The 16,377-nt window shown below is 42.5% G+C and overlaps 1 non-coding gene across 1 annotated transcript; it reads left to right on the forward strand.

Annotated features, from left to right (window-relative positions):
* The first annotated feature begins 690 nt into the window (after positions 1-690).
* On the forward strand, positions 691-763 carry Trnat-agu (transfer RNA threonine (anticodon AGU)). The gene has a single exon. It is a non-coding gene; the product is annotated as a tRNA-Thr (tRNA).
* The last annotated feature ends 15,614 nt before the right edge of the window (positions 764-16,377 follow it).

Consider the following 16,377-nt stretch of genomic DNA (forward strand, 5'->3'; position numbering starts at 1 on the left):
TACTGATTTGCTCATTGATAATTCAGCGGTCATGTCACTTATTCATTTGCTCATTCATTCATTTATTCGTCATTTGGCAGCTCTTCATCTAGTACTTGCTGTGAGGCAGACACAAACCATCAGACATAGAACTGCCGTCAATGAGCTTATAATCCAACAAGAAAGAGAAAACAAGTCCTCGTGTGACTATGACACAAGGCAGGATATGATCAATGCAAAATGAGAGATGACGGAATGCCGCGAGGGGTTGCACTCCACTGGAGCTGTCTTCTCACAGATGGGTAGAATTTGGACAGTGGGAGGGGGCTTGTGGTTGTAGGATAGGCCCCCAAACACTGGGGTAGAGGATTCAGCAGCCCCTGTCATGAAATCATCTGAGTCCATGAGTGCAGAGCAGGGGAGCAGGGCTGCGGGACCGCGCGCTCACTGGGTGAGCAGCAGATTCAAAAGCCCTGGGTCTGCCACTGACTCTTTCCGTGCCTTGGGGAAGCTCCTGTGAACTTTATGTCATTTTTATAATGTTGTTCTGTGGACAGTCACTTTTACACTAATTCCAATACATACCATGACAGAAAAAAGCACAAACACAGGTACAGGGGAAGAAAACATTGCGCCTAATTCTACCATTCTCTGTAGGAGTGCCTGCTAGACTTTCTTATTTATCTGTCTATATTTTTAAAATTTAGGGCTGGCAGAGTGGCTCAAGGGGTAGAGCGCCTGCCTAGTAAGCATGAGTCCCTGAGTTCAAACCCCAGTGCTGCCAAAAAAAAGAAAAGAATTTGAAAAATTATATAGTACACATATGGTTTTGTAATATGCTTTTACCATTTATATCAAAAATATCTTTCCATACCAATAGGTAAATGTTTGCTTCATACTGTTAACTGGCTGTACTATAATTTTATTCATACAGATATTTTTATTATAGGATTCGGTGAACACATATAGATAGTTGTACATATGTTCAATTATTTCTGAAAGTTTCTTAAAAGTATCATTGCAAGATTAAACATCTAAGTTTAAAATTCTGCAATGTTTTTAATAAGTCTTAAAATGTTTTTTTAAAATTTGAATAAATTATAAATTTAGTTTAAGGTTTTTGTATATTTTGCTATAATGCTAGTCTAGAAAATTTTTATCAATTTGTATTTACCATGAATGGAATGAAAATGCCACACTCCAATACTAGATATTATCTCTCTTTTATTTTGGAAACACTGCTAGCTAAAATCTTGTGAATTTATTTGCATTTCTTTCATTACCTGTGATGGCTTTTTCATATTCATTAGTTACACACTTTGTGTGTTTGTGTGTGATCTCTTAGGTCATATACTTTCCTATGGTTATATTTGGGGTATTTGTCTTTGTTGTTGGTTTGTTTTGAAAGAGGCTTTTGCACAATGAATATTAACTTTTTGTCATACATTCTACAATATTAATATAGTTTTCAACTGTCTTTCATTTTTTGTACTTCTCTCAGTTAGGCTCCCTCCCCCCAAAAAAAGACAAAAGTAAACTTTATTCTGAGAGAAATATTGCAAAATAAAATGAGGGAAGAAATTAAAACCTTCATAATTCCGCCATTTGGCACTAAGCTTTCATAACACCAGTGTATATGTGCTAGACCCTTTCTATAATTTTATTATAAGTACTGGATTGTAGCACACATTTTTTGTGGTATACTTTTTCTTCTTAGCTGTCATGAATGTTTCTATGACAGTAAATATTTGTGCATATCCTTTGAGCAAACCTTTGTTATTTTCCCCAGAATATGGTACGAAAAATGAATTTCTGGGTTGAAGAGTAGGCACATTTTTAAAGATTTCTCTTTGCGCTACTCAGCCCAGCTTTCTCTGCCATCTGGCATGCTTGTAGGAGGTGGCCTCTGGGATTGAGAGACTGCAAGATTGTGCTGTTCCTCCAGCTAGCTCTTCTGCGTAGAGAGCTGGAGGAGGACCATGGAGTGAGAGAAGACCTGGAAACAAAAACCATAGAAGCCATAGGTGGGGGTCCCAGGAGCTGGGAGTGGGGTCTCTTGTGTGGAGAGTGACCTGACCTGAGGATCTAGGGTCTCTGGGGCCTGGAAAGGTGCACCCACGTGATCCAGCACAGGGTGACTCTTGCTTTTAGATGGCCAGGGAGGATAATAATCCATGCACTAGGCAAAGAAAGGGATGTGGAGCCATGACTGATTTTGTCATGTTGGTGTTGGGGTGACGAGCAGCCAAGAGAGGCTAAAGGAGCCAGTGTCCAGAATGAGAAGTTTTAAACTTTTTTCATTTTTGTTTTATACAGACGTTTCGGGTTTTGTTTGTTTTTTATTAATTGTAGTAAAAGATGTAGAACAAAATTTATTGACTTAACAGTTTTTAAATATACAGTTCATTGTTGTGCAACCAATTTCCAGAACAGTTTCATCTTGCAAGACTGAAACTCTACATCTACCAAGTAACTGTCTGTTCTACTTCCCCCCAGCCCCTGGCACTCACCACTTACTTTCTGTCTGTGATATACCTACGCTAAGTACCTGAGATAAGTAGAACCATGCAGTATTTGTCATTTTGTGTCTAGCTTATTTTACTTAGGATAATGTCTTCAAGGTTCATCCATGTCATAGCATATATGAGAATTTATTCCTTTTGAAGGATGAACAATATTCCATGGTGTATATGTTTTTCGTTTTGTTTTATTTGTTTATCCATTCATCCATCGATGAACCCAAGGTACTTGTACCTATTCTTAACTGTTGTCAATAATGCTGGTATGAAAATGGGTGTACATATACTTTTTTGAGATTCTGCTTTCAGTTTTCTGGGATATATACCTGGAAGTGGAATTGCTGAATCACATATTAATTCTATTACCATGTGAATCTGTAATAATTCTACTTTTCATTTTTAGAGGAACCACCGTACTGTTTTCTACAGTGGCTGCACCATTTTATACTCTTACTGCCCATGCTCAAGGTTCCAATTTCTAAGCACTCTTGCCAACAATTCTTATTTTCTGAGCCTTTGTTTTTCTCGTTTTGGTAGGATAGTAGCCTTCCTGATGCATGTGAAGTGACATCTCTTTGTGGTTTGGATTTGCATTTCTCCCACTTGGCATGAGTCCTACATGAGGCTATGGAAGTACCTCTGCAAGGGCCAAAATAAGGGAGCTGAGTTCATGTCATAGCTTCAATGCTGGCCTATCCCATGGCCTTACGACTGTCTCACTACTCTCTGACACCCATCTTACCCCCACTTTCCATGTCACTAAGTGTTGGGCTAATCTCCTGGATAGCAAAGCTAATAACCTTGTTCCAAAGAGCCGGACTGATATAGAAACACAAGGGACTATGGGAAACTTATCAAGATCTAACCAAAGGCCCCCAGAGCAAGACAGGACCCTGAAGTCACATCACAGGAAACATTATCAGTGGCTCACTCTAAATCCTTCCATGACATCTATTTTAAAATACTGTAATCTACTCTGAATCAGGCACTTATCAGCACCACGAGCCTAACCATACGTCTCTGCTTTTCCCCCTCGCAACAACCACAAACAAATTCAGAAATGTGAGTTTCATCTGTCCCATTCTTCCAGCTCTAAGCCAATACCAGATGAAATTGGATGAACCAAGCAGCCATACTTCTTGTAAAGTTATCCCCAGAGATAGATATGCAGTGTTGCTCTGGAGGCTGTGGTGGTGTCTGCAGTGTAACTAAGGTTGACAGACTGCCTGCATGTGGGTGGCTGTCTCCTTCCCAGCTGTGACCAGCTGAATTATATCACCTGTCCCGTTTGATGTATTAGGATATGCCCAGCTCAAGATGCATGTTGCTGTAATAGGGAAATTAATGTCCACCACTGGAGGCAATTAATAATGATTAGGAAGAAACCAGCAGGGTTAATTCTGCACATTTACAGAGCGCTCATACACTTTTATACTGTATTTCAGCCTAGTTCTCAGAAGGGGAAAATCCCTTTCGAGGGACTAGAACAATCTTATCTTAATTAATGCATAAACTTAGATGAAATGTCAAAGTCACTTCGATGAGATGTGCTTATTCATTATTTACTCAGTCCTTCCGTCCTGGGGTTAGAGACAAACACAGCACAAAAAGTAGTAACTTATAGAGATAAATGTTAAGCTTAAGTTGAGGAGGGAGTAGCTTTCTTGGACTTTGGGATTGCTGCATTACAGCTATTTGTTGGCATGAAAAATTTTGCTTGTTTTGTTTTACAATTCCACAGTTAATAGATTTTTAAACAGCAGGAAATTGCCACAATGTAGATTTGCAATGCTCAGTTTGGTGTGACTCCATGAAATCTGTATATGAGATGCTTAGTGGTGGGTAACTCATTTCCACCAGGTGACTAAAATCTAGACATAAACTTGAATATTCTGAAACCTAAATTGAACAGAGACTTTGCCTCCCGCAGCTACAGAAATCAATGAAAACTGGTAGATTATAGTCTATGAGACAGAAGAGCCTGCACAGTAATGGATGTCACCGTGTATTAGTGTGGTGCATACACAGTACAAGCATTTATTGATAGATATTTTATTAGAAAATTTCACTGAACAGATTAAAGTATAATTGGCCACCAGTTTGACTGTATAGCCCAGAGAAGATTATATTCTTGGCCTAAGTGATCATGCAATTCTCATTAATTAAAATCTATAAGCTAAAGGTCTTGGAAAACTTCAAAATCCTATTTTATTATGATGGAATCTAAACAAAGACTCTGAACTAACTCTTCACTATGAACTTGCACTGGATTTGGGTCCACCAAAGCTCTGCTGACAACCTGAGCCCCTGGAGTCCCAGCCCCCTCCCTAGGGATGCCCCCCCTTTCCCTCTGTGAGTCCTCAAGAGGAACCCAGGCTATACAATCTCAAAAGAGATTCAACTCAAAGTAAAACATTCAGACATTATCAGTCATTTGTCTTACTTAATCTAGGTGTTCACATACTTGGGTATAACTTAAATATATGATTGAATTTTTAATGAAACAAATGTTTGACATGTTTTCTTAGGGATATGTAGCATCCTGTGATCCAAATGCCCACACACTAGTTTGGTGTCAATAATTCATTCATTCATTCATTGGATAGTCTTTATATCCTCATCTTTATTCATTTTTTGCCTTGAAATCTCAATGGAGTTGAGCATAACTGAGCTAAGTTTCAGAGACGGGATAAACCTGTTTATCAACAGGTCACATTACTTTTACTTTTTTGAGGAATCTGTTCATACGTGAGTGCTTATGATGTATAAAACACTCTGCTAAATGATCATAAAAAATAAAGAACAAAACCACAGGGACTCCTATTCAAATTTAACATTGACTAAATGCCCCCTCTGTGCAGGGCATTTCCCATCATGTTCACAATATCCTTGTGAATTGGCAATATTCCCGCCTATATTTGAGGAAACTGAATCTTGGGAAGATACTTTTCCAGGTGACTTTGACTGGTTCAAGGTTACACAGAGTCAGGATAGGATCCAACCTTGGCCTTTTGTTTTCAGTATCTCAGGTTTTGTCAGCACACGCAGCCATTTCCTAAGCAGCTAGACAACCCAACAGCAGATCGAGTGGTTACGTTCACTCAGCCTCTCTCTTGGCTTAAAAACAAAAAAAATACTTGTCTCATATTTCTGGTGAAATTTTGAACGCTTTGGGCCACTACTGTCTATCTTGTGCTAATTTTAAAAAATTAGCAACACTATAAAGGAAAGAGCAACATACACACACACTTACTTAATGGACATATGTAAGTACTGTCCCCAATAATCAAAGAATAGAGGTTATTCTGAAGCACACAGAAAACATTTATGAAATTAGTTACATTGTAAACAAAGGCAAGTATTAACAAATTTCAAATTATTGATCTAAGTCCATATCACATTGACTGACACAATTAAGTTATAAATAAATTATAAAACATCACTTCTAAAAAGCATTTGCTTTGAACATTTGACAGATGCATGCTTTAAAATAACTTATGGTCAAAGAAGAAATTTTGCTGGAAATTTGAAGATTGCTTGAAGAAAAAAGGAAATGCTATTACTTAAAACTTGTGGGATGAAGAACTAGTATTTAGAAGAAATAAAGACTCAAAGCTCAATTGTAAAAAAAAAAAAAAAAGAACAAAACAATTATCACACGGGCAAGACACACGTGAGACATGTCACATTAGACGGAAATACCGTCAAGGAAAGATGTTCAACATCATTATCCACTGTGGAAATGCAAAACTGAAACCATGTAAGTCTATCACAATGGTTAACATGAAAACTGTAAAGCCACCAGAGACTGGCTCACTTCCATGTTGCTAGTGGGAATATAAAATGCTATCATTGTTATGGAAAAGAAATAGTTTTGCAACTTCTTTAACAACTATAATTACCAAACCTGTTCACAAATAGCCAACAGTCACGATGAAAGCAATCAGCTGTCCTTCACTGGGTGAGTGGCTAAATGAGCAGTGGTACATCTGTACATGGAGAAATTCGAGCAATAAAGAGGGATGGAGTATTGACAGAACAACAACCTAGATGAATCTTCAGAGAATTATGGTAAGTGAAAAAAACCAGTCCCAGAGGTTACCTACTAGATGATTCTATTTACATAATGTCCTTCAAAGGACAAAACCATAGAAGTAGATAATAGACAAGATGTTGCTAGTTCAGGACAGGGGACAAGCAGGAAGGGAGTGAGAGTGACCATCAAGGGGCAATGTGAAGGATCCTTGTCCTGATGGAGATGGTCTTTGTCCTGGTTGTATCAGTGTCAATATCCTGGGTGAGACATTGTACTGTAGTTCACAGTGTCTTACCACTGGGGGAAGCTGAGTGAAGAGTATAGAGGTTCTTTCTGAATTATGTCCTACCACTGTCTGTAACTTTATAATCATCTCAAAATACAAAATAAAAAAAACTTATGAGATGCAGTGAAAGTGATCTCCTAGTCAAACATTTATATTAAAAAGAAAAAGGCTTTAAAGTAATGATATGAAAAATTGAAAAAATAGCAACACAATAAGCTCAAATAAAAAAGAATGGAATAGTAAAGAGCAGAAATTAGTGTAAAAAGAAACGATAAAAATATTATAGAGAAGACTAACCAAGCTAATAGTATTCTTCATCAAAAGAAAGAGGAGTCCCAAATTAACAATGCTAGGAAGAGAAAAATGACCTAAGTACACGTGAAGCGATACTGAGAGAAGATTCTGAGTAATTCTATGCCAATAAATGTGCAAATATAGACAAAGTGGAACATTTTCCAGAAAAATGTAACTGACTCAAGCTGCCTTAGATGAAGTGGGAATGTGGTTAAATCAAATGCTTTAAAATGTTTTCATAGTGAAAACAATGCCCACCAAGCTTTCAAGACATAGGCTACTATCATCTTATACATGTTCTTCTTGAGCATTGATAAAAGAAGAAAAGATAAGGGAACGAAGGAAGAAAGGGAGACAGAGGGAAAGGGAGAGAGGGAGGGAAGGAGAAAAGACAGGGGGGAATATATTAGTGCATTTTCTGTTTCTGTAACAAAACCCGTGAGGACAGCTAAATTGATAAAGGGAAGAGGTTTATTTAGCTTATAGCTCAAGTGCACAGAGCTGGCATCAGCTCCTCTCTGCCAGATGGCATCACAATGGCAGGGCATGTACTTAAGAAGAGAGAGGTCACATTGCAAGACAGGAAGCCAGAATGGGACTGGGGTCCCTCCAGAACTATGTTAATCCCTTCTGAGGCCATGCCCCACGCCCTAAGAACCTCCTACTTAGGCCCACTTCTTAAAGGCCCCATCACCTCACATTTCCACACTAGGGATCAAGCCTCCAACACACAAACCCATAGCAGGGAGAGAGGGAGGGGGGGAGAGAAAAAAGAGAGAAAAGAAGGAGGAAAATACTTTCTAACTCTTGTCATGATACCAAACCTAGATAAAAACAGATCAAGATCCAACAATACTAAACCAAATAAAAGTAAACCAAACTCAGCAACAAGTAAGAGGTAGGGTTGGGTTCATTGCAGAAATGCACTGTTGGCTCCATATTAGGAAACTTTGTTAGTATAATTTACCACAGTGAGAGACTTAGAGGAGAAAAACTTCACGGTTGCCTTAACAGGTATGGAATTCAGGGAAATCCTAGACCACTCATTACAAGGACCCTAGAAAGTAACTTCACTCTGGCTGTAGGAGACATGATGCAAATGTCTGTAGGACAGATCTGGGAGAGGCACATGTGCCCAGGAGCAATAGAACGGAGGGATAATTTGTGCTGTATTTGTGCCAAGTAACACAGTCCCCGTGCAGCATTGATGGGACAGTGGGGCGCATAGCTGCTTTCAAGGAACACAGCGGTGAGGGCGAATGAACTATGGCCACAGACATGGAGGGTGAGCCTCACAAATGAGGTTTGGAGAAGACAGCAGGAGCTTTTAGGGGATGCAAAGAACTTAAGCAGAGCAGGGGAGTGATTGACACAAAGTGCTCAGTAATGGGAAGGGATATTTCTCAGGTGGCCCTCAGGAGGACTTGGAGTTGCTGGTAATATTTTATTGAGTGGATAAGTACATAGATGTTCTTTTATTTATTTGGTTTTTCCTTTTCCAGTGCTGGGGATAGAACCCAGGACTCTTGAGCATACTAGGCTAGTACTCTATCACTAAGCTACATCCACAGCCATTGACTTTTTAAGTCAGGGGCTCACTGTACAGCTCAGGTTGACCTTGAACTCACTATGCTACCCTGACTAGCCTCGAATTCATAATCCTCATGCCTCTGCCTCGTGCTACCAGGCCTGGCTTTATTGCTGTTCTTTAAACTGGCATAGATTGTTGTATATGCATGAAAACATCTATCATTTCAAAAAGGGAAAACCTTTTGACATTCTCTGCATTCTGACAGTTTCACCAAATCATTTGCCTTCTCAATTATCAATATTGCATCTTTTGAAAATCAAATTAAAGAGGGTGTGAAAGAAAGAGCAAGTGACACTCCTTGGGCCTTTTCTACTTCTTTTGGACCTAAACTCTGTGAGCCAGAGTTACTTCTATGGCTCTTTCAAAAGACTTTAATCAGTCTAAAGCAAATCTAATGTAGGTGAAATTAGTTAGCCTTTAGACTTCCTGCTAAGATCTGCATAACTCATACATGAGTAGCAACTACTTATCCATCATTTCATTGGGCACTTACAGCATGCCAGAGCTACAGCAAGTCATCCCAGCCAGGAGATTGTTTTATCCTTTCTCACACTCACCCTCACTTCTCTGATGAGAGGATTGCCCCCATGACTTGGGTGTGGTGGAGCAGGAATGTGGATCCAATACTGTTTATCACGAGCTATTTTGCTGTGAGTATAGAAAATAGAATGGACACCGTTAGAGCCTTGATTGGGGTAAGCACAATGGCTTTTGAAATAGTATCCAAGAATGATGTATCCAGTTTGAGCCCTCAGGTGGGGACATGACTTCCAATCAGTAGAAAACCACATTATACCAAGCTTTTATTGAAGGTGGTTACTGCGTTTGATTGGCCCGTACGTGCATCTGCAGCCAGGGAAGGTCATGGGGAGTTGTAACTCTATGCCCCACTGTATTTCTTTATAATTACCCAAAGGAAGCTATGGGACTTAAAGACAAAGGTGTACTTTCTTTACAATCCTCACGCCAGCCTAAATCAACTATAACTGTCCTCAGGGTTCCAAAGTGACCTCTTATTAAAATGATCTATAATTTTGATTAGTTTCTATTGCTCTCAGCAGAGGCTGGGTCCTGTTGTGAATTCACAAGTTTTCTTGCTGAGCTGAAGCTGGACCCTCGTTTGTTTGCTCTCTTCTGAGAGACGAAGGAGTTGGCGTCTATGTCCAAGTTAAGTTCCTTTTGTCTGGATTCTTACTCTGGATTGCTTCTGCAGGCACGTGGCCTAATTCCCTTGGATGCATTTTTCCCAAGCTCAGTCCTGAGTAGGCTTACAGAGGGGACAGGGGCTCTGTGGCTTTGGATTCCATCATGATGGAGATAGCTGTCATGTATGAAGACCCACTGTGTGGGGTTTAGTATGCTCTACACACAGTATCTCAGCTGATACCGTGTTCTTTCTTTTCTTTTAATACGGCCTCCTACAGGTTAAGCATGCACCCTACGTCAGAGCCCCACTGCCGTGGGGATAATGCGTCATTCCGAATTGTGTCACAGGACTTGGAGACTGGGAGATGGATCACAAGGACTGAGGTCACAAAGTTAGAAAGGGGCAGAGCTGGGACTTGAGCTCCAGTCAGCCAAACCCTCATCTGCTCCCACTGCCCATGGGGTCTACATGAAAATCGTGCTGAGTTGACGCTAAGACTCCCACCAGCGTCAGAAGCCTGGCACCATTTTTCCACAGGCCCTTTCCCTACAACGTGCACAATAAAGGGTTGATCTCCCTCTACAGCAAGCACTGAAGGCAAGATGGGTGTTTTTGTCTTTCTTTATTACCGGGAAAGGAAGAAATGAAATAGTACTATTAACAGGTTTGGAAGAAGTTTGTAATACAAAGTCAATCTACACTAAAGCAAAAACAATGGCTTTGAAACAATTTAACACTTCCATTTGAAAGTTGACTGAGACATGGATTCATTTCACTGTCTTCATAGTAGCATCAGCTCTATAGCTGGACAAATAAGTTGATAGACCTATAATATCACCATTCAAATGATTAAAAAGAAATAAAATGATGCCAGCTGTTTATTTGGAATAACCCATAGAACACATTGAAAACAATTCTGATTTCTGCAACTGGAAATTGGAGTTGATCATTACTGGGCATTAAACGTGCGTATGTTTTCCTAAATCTCTTTAATTTCTATGTTGACAGAGATATTAGACAGCTGTTTGAAAATCTGTCTCCCCTTCCTGAGCTATGCACAGGAAATCTTTATGTTAAGCCACGAAACGTCAATGCAAGCTCTTCAGAGCACTAATCAGCTGCCAGCGGGTTGTGCGCGGCTGGAAGCAATAACTGAACGCACGTCCTCAATGGCCTGATTGTCCCACGTGCGCCCCTGAAGCCGCGCTGACGCCTGCAGGTGACGAGAGGCAAAGACACTGAGTAGGGGCCTCAACTGACTTCAGCAGCGAGGCCGGTGTACCCCAGGGGGACGTGCCCAAATCCCCCATGCGTTACCCCATTGCCTGTCTCAGCCCCGTGTGCAGAACTGGGGAATTGAGCCCAGGGCCTGACACACGATAGGCAAGGGCCCTGCCACCTAGCAAGTGGTGAGGTGTCAGAGCCGGGTGAGAAATACATTTATCAGAACTGGATACTCAGGCTTCATGGCCTAAGTCTTGTCTTCCCAACTCTCCAGAGGTGACTTTTGGTTAGATGAATTGAGTGCCTAACATCATTAAGCCCAAATAATTGGATATGCTTATCTCCTTTCAGGGGGGTCTGGAATTTGAGGCTCACCGTCTAAGACTTCCTCTCCCCTGAATAAGAAAGAGAAGCGATGCTGGGCATGGTGGCTCACTTCTGTAATCCCAGACACTTGAAGGTGGAGTAGGAAGGATCGTGGTTTGACAGTCTGGGCAAAAGTTAGAGAAGCTTATCTCAAAATCAAACTGGATGTGGGGTACGTGTCTGTAATTCCAGCTACTTAGGAGGCAGAGGTAGGAAGACTGCGGTTTGGAGCCTGCCCAGGCAAAAGTGAGAGATCCTATCTCAGAAACAAACCGACAGCAAAAGGACTCGGGGACATGGCTCAAGTGGTAGAGTGCTTACCTAGCAAATGCCAGGCCCTGAGTTCAAAACCCAGTACCGCAGAAAAATATCCATCCTTTCAGCTTAAAAAAAAATCATTCTGAAGTAGGCGGTGCTCCACCCCACTTTTCAAAAAAAGAAAGAGAGGCACATATTGGGTTAAGGAAAACCCCCAAGCTTCCACAGTCAATCAGTTATAGCCCTCTAAAGCTCCATCCTTAACCTTGACGCTCCACCAGCTCAGCCTCGAGGAAGGCAGTCCCAGCCATGCCTCTGGGGCCCTCCCTCCTCAGGACCACTTGCCCTCCTGAGGCCGAGGGGCTAGCCTGTCACATGGCAGCCACACCGGCCTAGAGCCCTCTGCCTTTCAGAGACTCTACCGCTCTCGGACCCAATCCATTCATATTTCAGGACTGTGTGTGTGTGTTCACCAGTCTGACCAAAACTCCACTCTCTGGAGATGAGTTTACTTTCAGAAGTCACATGTCCTTGGAGGAATGACCTCACTGTAATTCCCGAACACTGAGACACACCAGTTAGTGGCCATTATTTTTGGTGACCCAGAAGAGCAGGATAAAACTGTTCAATATGGTCACAGTTACGTTTAGGGGTTTAGGATGGGTAGTGTGTTCCCAAAATCTTTGTAGTGGCTCTGCTTTGGTGATGGGGATGGTGTCTTCTCTGACTTGCACAGTCAGTGACTTAGTACTGGTGTCAATCTTCTGCCAGGTACTGTGCTGTTGCTCTGTGTTGTCTCATTCAATCCTCACAGCCACACAGAGCCGTGGGGCTGCCATTCCCACTTAGACAAGTCAAGTGACTTGCCCCAGGTGCTGGGGACTACAGACAGAGACCCAAGCCGAGGCTGGTTTTAGTACAAATTTCATTGTATGCATTTGTAGGGCTGCTATAATGATCTACCACAGAGTCTCTCTCTCTCTCCTTCCCCCTGCTCCCCCCTTCCTTTCTCCACACCCTCTCCTTCATGATGCTTTGCCTCACCACAGGCCCACAGTGATGGGGCTTTGAAACCATGAGCCAAAATGTCTTTCCTCCTGAAAAACAAATTTTAAAAAAGCAGCTGGGAATACTAAACAACAGAGATTATTATTTCCCCACGGTTCTGGAGGCTGGAAGGCCAAGATCAAGGCATTCCCTTGAGGCCTCTCCTTTTGACTTCTGGGTGGCTGCCTCTCCCGTGCCCTTGCCTGGTCACCCCTAGTCTGTGTCTGTCATAGGTCTAGTGTGTCTTTCTCTCTGCGTGTCCAAGTTTCTCTTTACATAAGAACACTGTTCATATTGGATTAAGATCCACACTAAGATCCATTTTAATTTAATCATCTTTTTCTTTTTGATGGTATTGGCGTTTGAACTCAGGGCCTCCTGCTTGTTAGGCAGGTGCTCTACCACTTAAGCCATTCCACCAGCCCTTTTGTGTTGAGTATTTTCAAGATAGAGTCTCGCAAACTATTTGCCCAGGCTGGCTTTGAACCAAGATCTTCCTGATCTCTGCCTCCTGATTGGCCAGGATTACAGGCATGAGCCACCAGCACAATCACCAGGTAGCACTGGAGATTGAACTCAGGGCTTTGTGCTTGCTAGGCAGGCAGTCTACTCATTGAGCCACACCCCAAATCTGTTTTTGTTTGTTTGTTTGTTTTCTTTTCTTTTCTTTTCTTTTTTGGTACTGGAATTTGAACCCAGAGCCTTGGGCATGCTAGGCAAGCACTCTACCACTGAGCTAAATCCCAGTCCAACTCCCTAACCAGTAAATAGTGCTGCTGCCCATAAAGAGCATGTTGTATATGTATTTTTTTAATTTAGAAATTTTTACTTTCAAGCCCTACAGAGTCATGCTGAAGAATATGTTATTACAAGCTAAATAACTTGCTCACTTAGCTTCTTGCTTCCTTCACTAGTTTAGAAACAGAATCCTGCTAGGTGATTGGAAAGTGATACATTGAAATGGAGGGTTTTCAAAATGTCTCGCCTGGTCCTTTGAAACATTTACCTTGCTGTCCAATCAGACCTTAAACAAACCCCAAATGCATTCTAATCAAGGCAGTGTGAGGAATTCAGAAGTGTACGCCTTTTTAAGAAACTTAAAATGTAGTTGGTGAGACAAAAGCATAAAAGGTACGAAATAGTAACAATACATGACAGTGATGCTAGAGATGCCATAGGAGTGTGAGGTGAATGGCTGAAAGGAGAGGCTGTGAGTCCAGAGCAGGATCAGTGACTGGGGAGGTTGGACAACCCAGGAAGGCTTCCTGCAGGAGGAAGAATGTAGTTGACTGATCAGGGTGCTGTGGCAGTCAAGACATGCTCCGTGAACAGTGTATTAGGGAAAACCTAAGGAGAAAAAGAGAAAGAGAGTATTAGGTATATCCTGCAGTTGAGAAGAAAAAAGAAAGGCTTCCAGAATAACAATAGTGACAGAATTAATCTATATGAATTTGGACGTGCAGAGTCATGAGTCATTTAACCCTGGTTGGGGTCAGGCACCACAGTGGCCCTTGGGGAAGTCAGCTGAGAAGGAAATGTGGACAGAACTCAAGTTTCAGCTCGTGATGGGTGAAGAGACATGAGGATCCTAAGATAGAGGAAAAGCTGGAGCTGGCTGCTGGTTTCCTTAAATCTTCCAGACAAACTTCAAGGGAGGCAGATAGAAAATAGCCCCTGAATCTTCTGCAAAACGTAGAGGAAGGTGAGAGGGATGGTGTGTGTGCGGATGCCCTAACCTGGGGACAAGATCCCAGACTCAGGCAGTCCCCTAGTTAGCTATTCAATGGAATAAAATTGAGGGTCAGATTTCCAGCTACCTTGTCTTTGCATGGCATCAACAGCTGAATAAATTGGTTTTACTCTGAAGGTCATAAAAATGAACAACAAAAAAAAGAAATTTGGAAGAACTTTATTACAACTCCACTTAGTGGAATGTGATCAACTCTCTATTTGTTCTCTTCAAGAAGGAAGCAGTAGAGACAGGCCACCCAGTGACAGGGAGGGAGGTAGATGGTGACACATTGCAGGGATCCAGCTGAGCTATGGCAGTTAATGTACCTGGGCTCAAACCCTTGTCTTTCACTGACAAGCTGTGTGACTTTGAGCAAGTTACTTTATCTCTCTGTGCCTCAGACTTCCCATCTGTAAGATGAACTAACAAATGGACCTGTCTCACAGGGCTGTTAGGATTCCCTGAGATGATGCATGTCTGAAAGTTAGGTAACGCTGAAGGAACGTTAGCATTAGTGTCACCATAGTGAGAGTGGCGGGCCATCTTGGGAATGTCAGTGGGGCACATGGTGGTGAATCAGAGGCAATGGCAGCACATGGAGAAGTTACAGAAGATCAAAGACGCCGGCTCCTCAAACCCTTGCAGGCAACTCAAGTGTGCCTAAGAACAAACAGAAAGGCATAATGATGCAATGTAGAACAGGAAAAAATGTCCCAGCATTGAGGAAGTGGCTTGGGCAAAGCCTGAACACATCCAGCAGGCAAACTCCCTGGGAGACTGTCCCCAGGACAGGAAGGTGACCGGGGCCTACCAGCATCCCCAATCCTGAGAGAGGCACAAGGAGCTCATTTCCCTTCTGTTCTGGGAAGGTGTGATGGGGAAGTGAGTGAAGTTGCAGGTGCAGGCAAGGTGCCAAGGAAGACATGGCTGCAGGGATGCTAAGGAGAGGTGATGGATGGGCCAGGTCCTCCATGTGAGGACCTTAGTAGAGGAAGAAAGGATGCATTGACATGAAGCCAGCATGCTGGGAAGGGCAGTGGGCGCGACTCAGAAGAAGCAGCACCTTCCAGGCATCCACGGACAAGGAAGGGGACACGAAAGATCGAGAACTTCAGGACAGGAGAGCAAGAGGAGGGACGTGGAGGGAAGGAGACTCACATCTTACCAGCCATTCAGTTCACTCTTGTCTTTCTGAAACTGAGCCACGGTGACTGATAGGACTGCAGAGCCTCTTCGCTCTTCCTCCTTTCCTCCTTCGGGGTGCTGCACGATTGTTCTCTCGTTGCCATTTGCTTCCTCTCTCCGCCATTCGCGATCTCTGCTCCTTTGGTAGTTTCAGCGATCTTCAGCTCTGCCCTCAGCTCTGACTTCTCAGCTACCTGCCGATCCTGTCTCTTAGTTCAAACTTCATGGAAAAATCTCATGGGCCAGTTAGTTCATCTTTTTCAGGCTAGGTCTGGCTATAAGTATGAATCAGCTACTGGCTACCCTTGGGTCAGGGATGACCCTGGACCCACTCAGCTGGGACCAGGAACCCCGAGGGTCCTAGGATGAAACCAAGCACAGAATGCCAACCCTGCGTCCTTTGGAAGGGGGAGGGGAAGAAGCAGGATAGCTGCTCTCAGATGAGGACTTCAGGGACCGCCGGTACCAACGATGACAAACAAATGAGTAAAGCCAACTGCAAGTTCAGACCAGAGAACGAACACAGAGTGAAAATGAGGACTAGCGACTTCCCAAAGAAGTTAGTGGAAGGCATTTAATGGCAGAGCTGCCTTGAAAAGGGAGACTTTATTCTGTGAAAGAAGCTTTCTAAGGCTTTTCATATCGGTCCACAGGGGGAGACAGGCAATTAAACACCCAATTTGGATGTGTGGGAAGATATAAAACGCGACTCC

The sequence above is a fragment of the Castor canadensis genome, chromosome 2, assembly GCF_047511655.1.
Source record: "Castor canadensis chromosome 2, mCasCan1.hap1v2, whole genome shotgun sequence".
NCBI classification, from domain to species: domain Eukaryota; kingdom Metazoa; phylum Chordata; class Mammalia; order Rodentia; family Castoridae; genus Castor; species Castor canadensis.